Genomic DNA, 9,234 nt, shown 5'->3' with positions numbered 1-9,234 from the left:
GTAATTCATTGCCACTGAGTCTATCCCAAAGGAAGTGCTCAGATTTATAAAAGAGAATAAAACATGACTGGGCACGGTGGCTCACGCCTGTAATTCCAGTACTTTGGGAGGCTGAGGCGGGCAGATGATCACGAGGTCAGGAGATCAAGACCATCCTGGCTAACACGGTGAAACTCCATCTCTACTAAAAATACAAAAAATTAGCCGGGCGAAGTGGCGGGCGCCTGTAGTCCCAGCTACTTGGGAGGCCGAGGCAGGAAAATGGCGTTAACCCGGGAGGCGGAGCTTGCAGTGAGCCGAGATCGCGCCACTGTGCTCCAGCCTGAGCGAAAGAGCGAGACTCCGTCTAAAACAAAACAAAACAAAAAAACAAACAAAACAAACAAAAAATATATAATAAAATATATTGTAGTCAAACACAATGTAAACCACTGGTGGAGCCTTGGGGCACAAGGAGCATGACCTGGGGCTGGTGAAAGAGAATAATCCCATAGGGGTTTGTTTCAAGACTTGCAGACTAGCCCTGACTTTTCTAGAACTTTGCATCTGACTGGCAGAAAGGAAGCCTTCCTCAAGTATAGAGAAGATATGATGCTGCTTTCGTTCTTCCAAGAAGTAATTTCTCTTATAAGAATAATTTCTCTTATAATTGCCCATGGAGCAGATTCACAAGCACTACACCGGGTAGGGATTAGAAGACTGGAGCATTAATCATGGCTGCACCAGTAATCAGCTGTGTGACCCTGGATATAGCTTCTCATGTCTCTGAGGCTTGGTTTACTTATTAAAAAGTTTGGGCTGAAGGAGTTTTAATGTCCCTGCTAGCTCCGAAATGTTGAGAGTTTGAGAACACGGATACCTCTTCCTGTGAAATCTTTTGAAGTTTTATGAACTGATGCTGACTGAAAAGAGGCTGCTGATAGCGAGTGTTTGGCATTCACAGTGGCCGCCTGATATCTGCCCATCCGTGTGTATGTTTGGAGATTTCCATTCCCCTTCTAACCACATTTTACGTCTCAGTGAAGAGATTATTTCCACTACTGGAGAGGAAACTGACTTTCTCAGCTTCCCCTTCAGCTGCGGCATAAGCTACATTTTGGGACCTACATTTTGGGAAGAAAATATCCCACAGCCACTGGCTATGCTTTAAGACACTTTGAGAAGAAGTGGTGCAAGTTCTCTCTCTCTGGAAGCAGAGTTTTTTTTTTTTTTTTCCTCATCAGAACCAATTCTAAGGTGGTTTGGGGCATTTTCTTTTCCCGTAACCTTGAGCCTTATTCTCCAGTTCTGTCACTAATTCTGTGAACTACTGAATTTATTTTTAATACTTCACCAGATCTTATCCTTCAAGGCCTTACTTTAAGTTTCATCACCTACTTTTTTCAGACCACTTGAATATACATATCCTCAGAAGTTCAAAAGTACTCATTTTTTGGTCAAGTAGATGGGTAATTCTTAATTGTATCCTGTTTTTTTGTATTGTTATTTAAGCGATTAGACTTCTAGTTCTGCAGGACAAATTGTTTCCCATGGAATCTTACTAGATTCTACTGAACGTTATTTATTTATTTATGCCTCAACTCTTTGAAAAAGGACCTATATCACTTATTGATCAGAACAATGCAAACACATCTTTTTATATTTATTTAATTATTTATTTATTTAAGACGGAGTCTTGCTCTGTAGCCAGGCGGGAGTGCAGTGGCGCGATCTCGGCTCAGTGCAAGCTCCGCCTCCCGGGTTCACGCCATTCTCCTGCCTCAGTCTCCCGAGGAGCCAGGACTACAGGCGCCCGCCACCACACCCGGCTAATTTTTTGGTATTTTGAGTAGAGAGGGAGTTTCACTGTGTTAGCCAGGATGGTCTCGATCTCCTGACCTCGTGATCTGCCCGCCTCAGCCTCCCAAAGTGCTGGGATTACAGGCGTGAGCCACCGCGCCCAGCCTTCAAACACCTCTTTAGTCAGGAAATGAGGCAATCCATGTGAAACTCGCAAGTACACTTTTTGAATTGATGTATCTGTTTGTTACACTCTTCAAAGAGTTTCAACACTACCCTCAGCTCTTGCTACCTCATTTTGTTCTTTTGACCCTTAAGTCTTAGTTATTCCTTATGACATGGTAAAGATTGGACAATAAAACTAATTGTGACACTACTCAACAGAGAAAAGCCTGTGATGAATAGCATCGGGGCACCTTGTGAAGAATTGCACTTTAAACATAAAAGGTTGCAGATGAATTGAGGAAAGGAAAAAAAATACGAAAAAGAAAAATGGAAAAAGTGACTCCAGGGAACTTATTAAAGAAAATACACTTATATAACTTGACTTATTGAAAAGAGAAGCTGGATATGATTTTTCAAATAGATATGAACACTTAAATGCAAATAAAATAAACCAAATAAAATAGAAAAATTCTTTTACTCAGCACAAGGGGGCAGAGTTAGCTCTTACGGAGAAATAAAGTGTCCTCAATACAACAGCCAACGGCTTAAAATAGAATCTCTTCCCAAACTGGAAGACTAGAGTAGTAAAAAAACAGCACTGTGAAATTCCACACCACCTTTGCTTTATACCTTCCCCTGCCCTCCATTATCAGAATTCTCAGACCACCCCCACAAAGAAATTGTTTCTGATCCTGAAACAATTTACAGCAGGGGAGTTTGAGGCACATAGAGATCATTATCTGACTGAATTTGTATAAAAGTAGATCCATGATTTTCTGACCATAAAGTTCACCATTTGTGCAAGAGAACAACTGCCTTTCTCAGATGGTGTCTAGAGACAATGGATTGTGTAGCTATGATCCTTGCCTTATAAGAGTTAGCCACTTAATGCAGAGGGCAGAACAAACACACAAAAAAGCCTCTATTATCCATGCACTAGGAAGACAATAGCTTAACTGGAACACATGGAAGAAACTGTATGTCTACACTTACATCTATATCTCTGTGCATGTTTATGAATTTTATACACCTATGCAAACATACCTAATAGGATTAGTCTGGAATGTTTTCCAAAAAAATTAACTTTGAATATAATTTTAGAAGACAGTGAGAGACACAATGAGACCAGAGCCAACTCATCCTCCCAAAGTAGGACAGCAGTATTGTTCAGCCAGGCATTTTACGCCATAGCATCCTGTCTCACTTTTGCCATCACTTCCATAAGGGCTCCGAGGAGGTAAGGAAGCTTACCCAGTGCTCCTGATTTCAGATTATGCCCTTAAGTCCACTGAGGTTCATTATCCCTAACACTTGTTCCTAATACCTTCACAGCTTTTCATACTTTTGTATCTACTTGAATTTAAAAATTTATTAATATAAGAAGTCTAGATTCTCCTGTGTACCAACCTACAGAGCTTTAGTGCTTGCGTTCTAAGGAGTCCTGCAGCAACACTCCGATCTATTGAAGCATGTCTACTGATGTACAATGCACTTTGTTTTAAAATATGGTTTCCTTCAACATTTTTCAAGCCCTGAAGACAACCTATGAGCATCCGCTGAGACTTAGCAGCTGACTCATTTCACTCCCTTTTGGTGTGGGGTGGAGTTTAAATTGAGCTACAGACAGTCATACTGGAATGCAACATCATTTTATTGCAAAATGGATTGTTTTGAATGGTTTATAATGCTTTAAACCAGGTAAAGCAGAAAAACAGAAAATGAAGTGGAGCATATCATCCATGAGAGGCAGTGGGTTATTATACTTCCACAGTGAGATGCTTCCGTCCTCTCAATCTCACCCTAATACCTCTTCCCTTTCCATTCCTTTCCATACACATATGCCAGAAGAACAATTTTTCCCTCCACAAAGAAGGATGGCCTTAAGACCTCTGGGGAAAGGATCAGCATACCAGATCGAGTAGCAATCCTGCCAAACCTATGAATCATTAGGCCTTTGTGACTAAGGAGCATTGCAAACCATGGGCCGGGCCATACCAAGTGTGAACCAGAATTGCTACCTAGGCTATGGAGGAACATGGAAAATAAAGGAGGCAGAAGAAGTGAGACTCCTATTTTCTAGCATCAGCATTTTCCAAAACAAAACCCAAGATATGAATAAAGTGACTCATGCCTTTTAAATCAATGTAGGATTTTGTTGAAAGACATGTGAGTGTAGAGACATTCTAGCCTGTGCAGTTCAGAATGGGTAAAGTTACGTGCACATGTTGTCAGCCAGTGGCAGGGAGCCAGAATGAAAAACAGAGTGAGGGGGAAAGGTGTGAGATACTTAATCTTTACTAAATTATCTCAGAATCATCTTAGATTTCATGGATGTAGGATGACTCACTTTCTGCCACAGTGCCAAGGGGCAACTTTGAGAGACAAATTATAAATGATGGGATTGCTAATAAAGGTAAGGAAAAATGACAGTCTGATATTGGCAGAGACGTAAGGGAAACAGTATAAACTCAAACTGAGAGAGATGAAAAGCAGCCCTAGGTATCCTAGGATATACCAATACTAAAGCAATGAATTAAAGCAAAACAAAAGAAAAAAGAAAAAAAGAATGGGATCACTCTCTTTACAGAAACTGAAAATAGAAGCAAGATATACCCACTTATGTTCTATATTTTAAAACAACGAATTCTAATATCTTTGGCGATAGAAACTTTGTCTTCTTTGTCAGCTTTTTTAAAATCTTAGCCCTCAAGGTAATCCCGTGAGTTAGTTTGGGTTATCTCAGAAACAGATGCCAAGGCAGAATTACAAGTACAAGAGATTTATGGTAGGAACTGCCAGTGTTGGAGAAATGGGGGGAAAGGAGGTATATGCAGGGAAAGGCTTCAGACTGCAATGCTGAAAGGAGAGAAGAAAGAAAGGATTTTGCAGGAAGAGTCGTAGATTGCAGCACAGTTCTTAGAAAGATCTCAGTCAGGTGGATGGAAAAGCAAAAGTGACCTGTTACAGAAATCCAATAGGAATGGGTCAGAATCAGTAGCCCTGCTGGGACCAGGCATTGACTGAGGGAAGCCTGGCAGGAGGGTGGCCTTGATAAGAATGTGCAGCTGACCCAAAGGGGCAGCAACCAGGGCTCTCTGTCAATTCTTCTCTCCAAAAGCTCAGGTTCTCCAGAAAGGGCATCTGAATGACACACATCTGTGGCCTCTGTACAAGTGCTCATTACATTTTGGTTGAATCCATTAAGTCATTTACAGCCAATGCCCAAATCTAATCTTCCTGCATACCTGCACACACAGTCCCTATATTCTCTACTGTCATCATATGCCACCCATGCCTTTTAATGGCTGCTATCAGCTATGGGATTTCACTTCTAAACAAACATGAGTAGTATAAGTGTTGTGATGTAATCCATGCCTGGAACCTGCCCTTGGGGAGACCCTGTAGAGTAGGAGACAGTCCCATGTTCTCCTACCTCTTCTGAGACCTTGGTTCATCAGTTCTTGCCTTATTTTTACATATATTTTTAAAGACATTATTCCCTTACTTTCTGACTATAATTATACTCAAATTCTCTTTACATTGTTTAAAAATCCCCAGCCCAATCACACTTTATACTGTTATTCTATTGTACCCCTTAAATGTGGAGTTACTCTGGGATCAGTTTTTACCCATGTTCTATTCTCTGTCTGGTTTCAAACGTCTTTCTAGACTATTTCTTACTCTTCTCCCCCAAGCCAAAATGCATTAGCTGCCCAACCTTTCTCTGCAGGCCTATGGAAAGACGATGGCTGTCTGTCAAATAAGTCTTCCTATCCTTTTCCTTTTTTGTAGTCTTTGGTTTTCTTATTCCTTCTACCCAAGTGAGCTGTCCAGTTCTTTGAGGGTTGATACTAAGAGTCTAAACTATTTCCTAAATACAGAATGAGGCCTGGCCCATGGTAGTTCTCAATTAAGGTTTGTTGAGTGAATACTAAATACAAATCAATTGAAGCAGAATATGGTTTGGTGATAGTGAGAAATGAAGAAATCGATTGAAACAGAACAATAATTTCCCTTAGAGTAGATTTCTTAAATAACATAATTTGTCTAAATGGTAAGGTTGAGTAATGCTGGCAGCAAATTATCATGCCTTGCTTTTGCCAGTAGGAAGTGGACAGGATAGAAACATGCTCCTATCTGGACAGAATACCACTGTGACTGGGCACCCTCACCTTTTCTCATTTATTAGAGGGGATGGTATGTAGTTGATGAAAATATCAAAGAAAAATAAGAGAGCTTGGCTTAAAGGAAAAGTTATTAAGATTCAAGGTCACTCATTAAGATCTGAAGCAAACTATGTGACGGGGACACAAATATCATCTGAGCATGAAAATCTATATTCATTCAGTGAAAGAAGGGGTCATATAGTATTGTTAATTCATTGTCACTGTTTGTTTATACAAAGTACATTGAATTTGCAAATCAAAGTAAATTTAGAGGTGATTTAGAACAAACAGGAATATTTTTTTGAACTCAGAGAAGTGATACCCCAGAGGACAAATTGCCTCTCAGCTTTGACTGCATTTGATTATGATGTAAAATATTCTTAATCAAAAGAGATGGTTCTCTACATATAAAATTGAGGTTTTAAATTTTTTCTTAAGACTTTGAAGCATTACCAGGCCTAACCCTAGTACCAGGAACAAAGACTTGTTTGTGGTAGAAACTTCCTTTAATGAAATGAAGGCACAGAGCTTGTGCAGCTGAAAATAGACTGAAACAAGGAATGTAGCCTCTGGGTGTATAAGAGAAAGCCACAGGCAGTTATCTGGCTGAAGGTCAAGTAAGTCTTTCCTTGCTCCTCCACACATGCAGGAAAGAAAGGGAAGAGACAAATCTCTCTTGCCCCCAAAGTAATACTTTTCCTTTCCTTCTTCCTTACTCCTTTCCCTTCTTCCCTCCAGGACTCTGACTGTATCTAGAGGTGAAAGGATCTGACCCTGAGAAAAAAAACTTTATGTCTTCAGGACCCCAGTAGTTCAGGAGCATGTTAGAGATGAGGGCCTGAAACTGAAAGAGTGATAACTGTTTTGTTTTGTTTTGTTTTAGTAATTTAATGAAGACATTCTTTCTCTGTCTTACTCTGTCTCTCTCATCTCTTTTGGTCCCTTATTTTCTGTTTCTTAACTTTTTTTTTTTCTCTCATAGACAACCTTAATCTGATAAGCAAATAATGATTGCTTAAGGTGTGCAGGAGGAAACAGGTGAGAAGTGTAGAGAAGGATGTACATTTCTCTCCTAAGACTGAACATCATCAGTCTTCTTAATTCTCAGTAAGTGAAAAAAAAAAAAAAAACCCTTTCATGGTAGGTTCACAGCTGTCCCTTCTCTAATTCAATTCAAATCCAAATCTACCCGTTTGCCTTGGATATGGAATCTCTCATAATTACCGCAGGTGTTTGTTTGTTTGTTTGTTTGTTTGTTTTTAATAAGAATTGCACCTGATTGTATTTATGATTCTCAACTCAGGATATATATTAGAATTATTTAAGAAGCTTTAAAAATTCTGACTTTCAGACCACTCCAATAATGAATTCAATCAGAAACTCTAGATGTGGGACCCAGGCATTTGTACTTTTCTTTTGTTTTTCTTTTTTTCAATGTTTAAGTTCCAGGGTATATGCACAGGATGTGCAGGTTTGTTACACAGGTAAACGTGTGCCGTGGTGGTTTGCTGCACAGATTAACCCATCACTTAGGTATCTAACCCAGCATCCATTAGCTATTCTTCCTGATGCTCTCCCTTCCCCTAACCCCCGCAGAGGCCCCAGTGTGTGTTGTTCCATGTGTTCTCATCATTAACCTCCCACTGGTAAGTGAGAACATGCGGTGTTTGGTTTTCTGTTCCTGTGTTAGTTTGCTGAGGATAACAGTTTCCATCTCTATCCATGTCCCTGCAAAGGACATGATCTTGCTAGTTTTAATGGTTGCGTAGTATTCCATGGTTTATATGTACCACTTTTTTGAATCCAGTCTATCATTGTTGGGCATGTGGGTTGATTCCATGTCTTGGCTGTTGTGAATAGTCCTGCTACGAACATACACATGCATATATCTTTATAATAGAATGATTTCTATTCCTTTGGGTATATACCTAGTAATGGGACTGCTGAATCAAATGGTATTTTTTGCTTCTAGATCTTTGAGGAATTGTCACACTGTCTTCCACAATCGTTGAACTAATTTTCATCCCCACCAACAATACAAAGCATTTCTTTTTCTCAAAAACATGGCATGCTTCATGAATCTGCATGTCATCTTTGCACAGGGGGCATGCTAATATTCTCTGTATCGTTCCGATTTTAGTACATGTGCTGCCAAAGCAAGCACCATGTTTTTCAATACTTCAGACAATTCCAAAGTGTGGTCCAAGTGGAGGACCACTGCTTAAGGTCAGAGTTTAGGGTCATCGTAGCAAACAGACATACAATATCCTAAGGTATTCATCTCTCAAACATATATTTTGACTTACTTGCAGAGTAAAAATATGAAAAACATGTCAAGTTAGACTTTAAACATTTAGCTTTCTATAGATATGAACATGAAAACATGTACAAAAATGCCACAGTAAAATTAAACCGATTGATGCCTTACTGGGCAAGGACTAGTAAAAGTGTATTTTAACAAAGTGTTCAAATTATTTGTGTCCACATGGTGAGTATAATATTGGCTATGACATGGACTGAGAGTATATTTTTATATTGCGGTACTAAGGAGCTGTTTAAAAAAATCAACTTCTGTTATGGTGCTATGCTTGGATAAGAAGATAAATGATTGACAGTTTTGCAGGATCATGCTGAAAAATCCCACCCACTTCGAGATAACTAAAACATGAAGTAGGCTGTAAGTGGAAGTGTCTGCAGAATTACTTTTTTTTTTTTTCCCTGACAAGTGATGTATAGGATTTGATTTTTGGGGAGTAGTAATTTGTTTTCAGTTTTGGTTAACTCTAAACTATTCATGAACATAGACCTCAGAGACTCCCTATACTTACTTGATTTTTCTCATTTACATATGCTACAAACATATTTATTTACTGTGGGTTCATTACTGAAGAACAAAGATAAATAAAAATACAGCTTCTCCCATCAGGTTGCTCACAGTGTAAGGCATTACTTCTCAAAATATAGTCAGAATTACTCGGGTGCTGTGACCATGCAGATTCCCTGTGATTCTAAAGATTCTGACAAAAGTTTGCAGTAGAACCCAAGAAGCTTCATCTTTATGGACTTCCGCATGGATTTAGTGGAAGGATTTATAATGTGAATCTTTTTGGAAATGACATTGGTG

General features: G+C 39.3%; 1 non-coding gene across 1 annotated transcript; it reads right to left on the bottom strand.

Annotated features, from left to right (window-relative positions):
- Positions 1-8,167: 8,167 nt before the first annotated feature.
- LOC111545354 lies at positions 8,168-8,274 on the bottom strand. Its single transcript, XR_002732415.1, has one exon. It is a non-coding gene; the product is annotated as a U6 spliceosomal RNA (small nuclear RNA).
- Positions 8,275-9,234: the final 960 nt, after the last annotated feature.

The sequence above is a fragment of the Piliocolobus tephrosceles genome, chromosome 2 (assembly GCF_002776525.5).
Source record: "Piliocolobus tephrosceles isolate RC106 chromosome 2, ASM277652v3, whole genome shotgun sequence".
Taxonomy (NCBI): Eukaryota; Metazoa; Chordata; class Mammalia; order Primates; family Cercopithecidae; genus Piliocolobus; species Piliocolobus tephrosceles.
The sequence above is the reverse complement of the archived record's forward strand: the minus strand, read 5'-3'. Positions and strand labels throughout refer to the sequence as shown.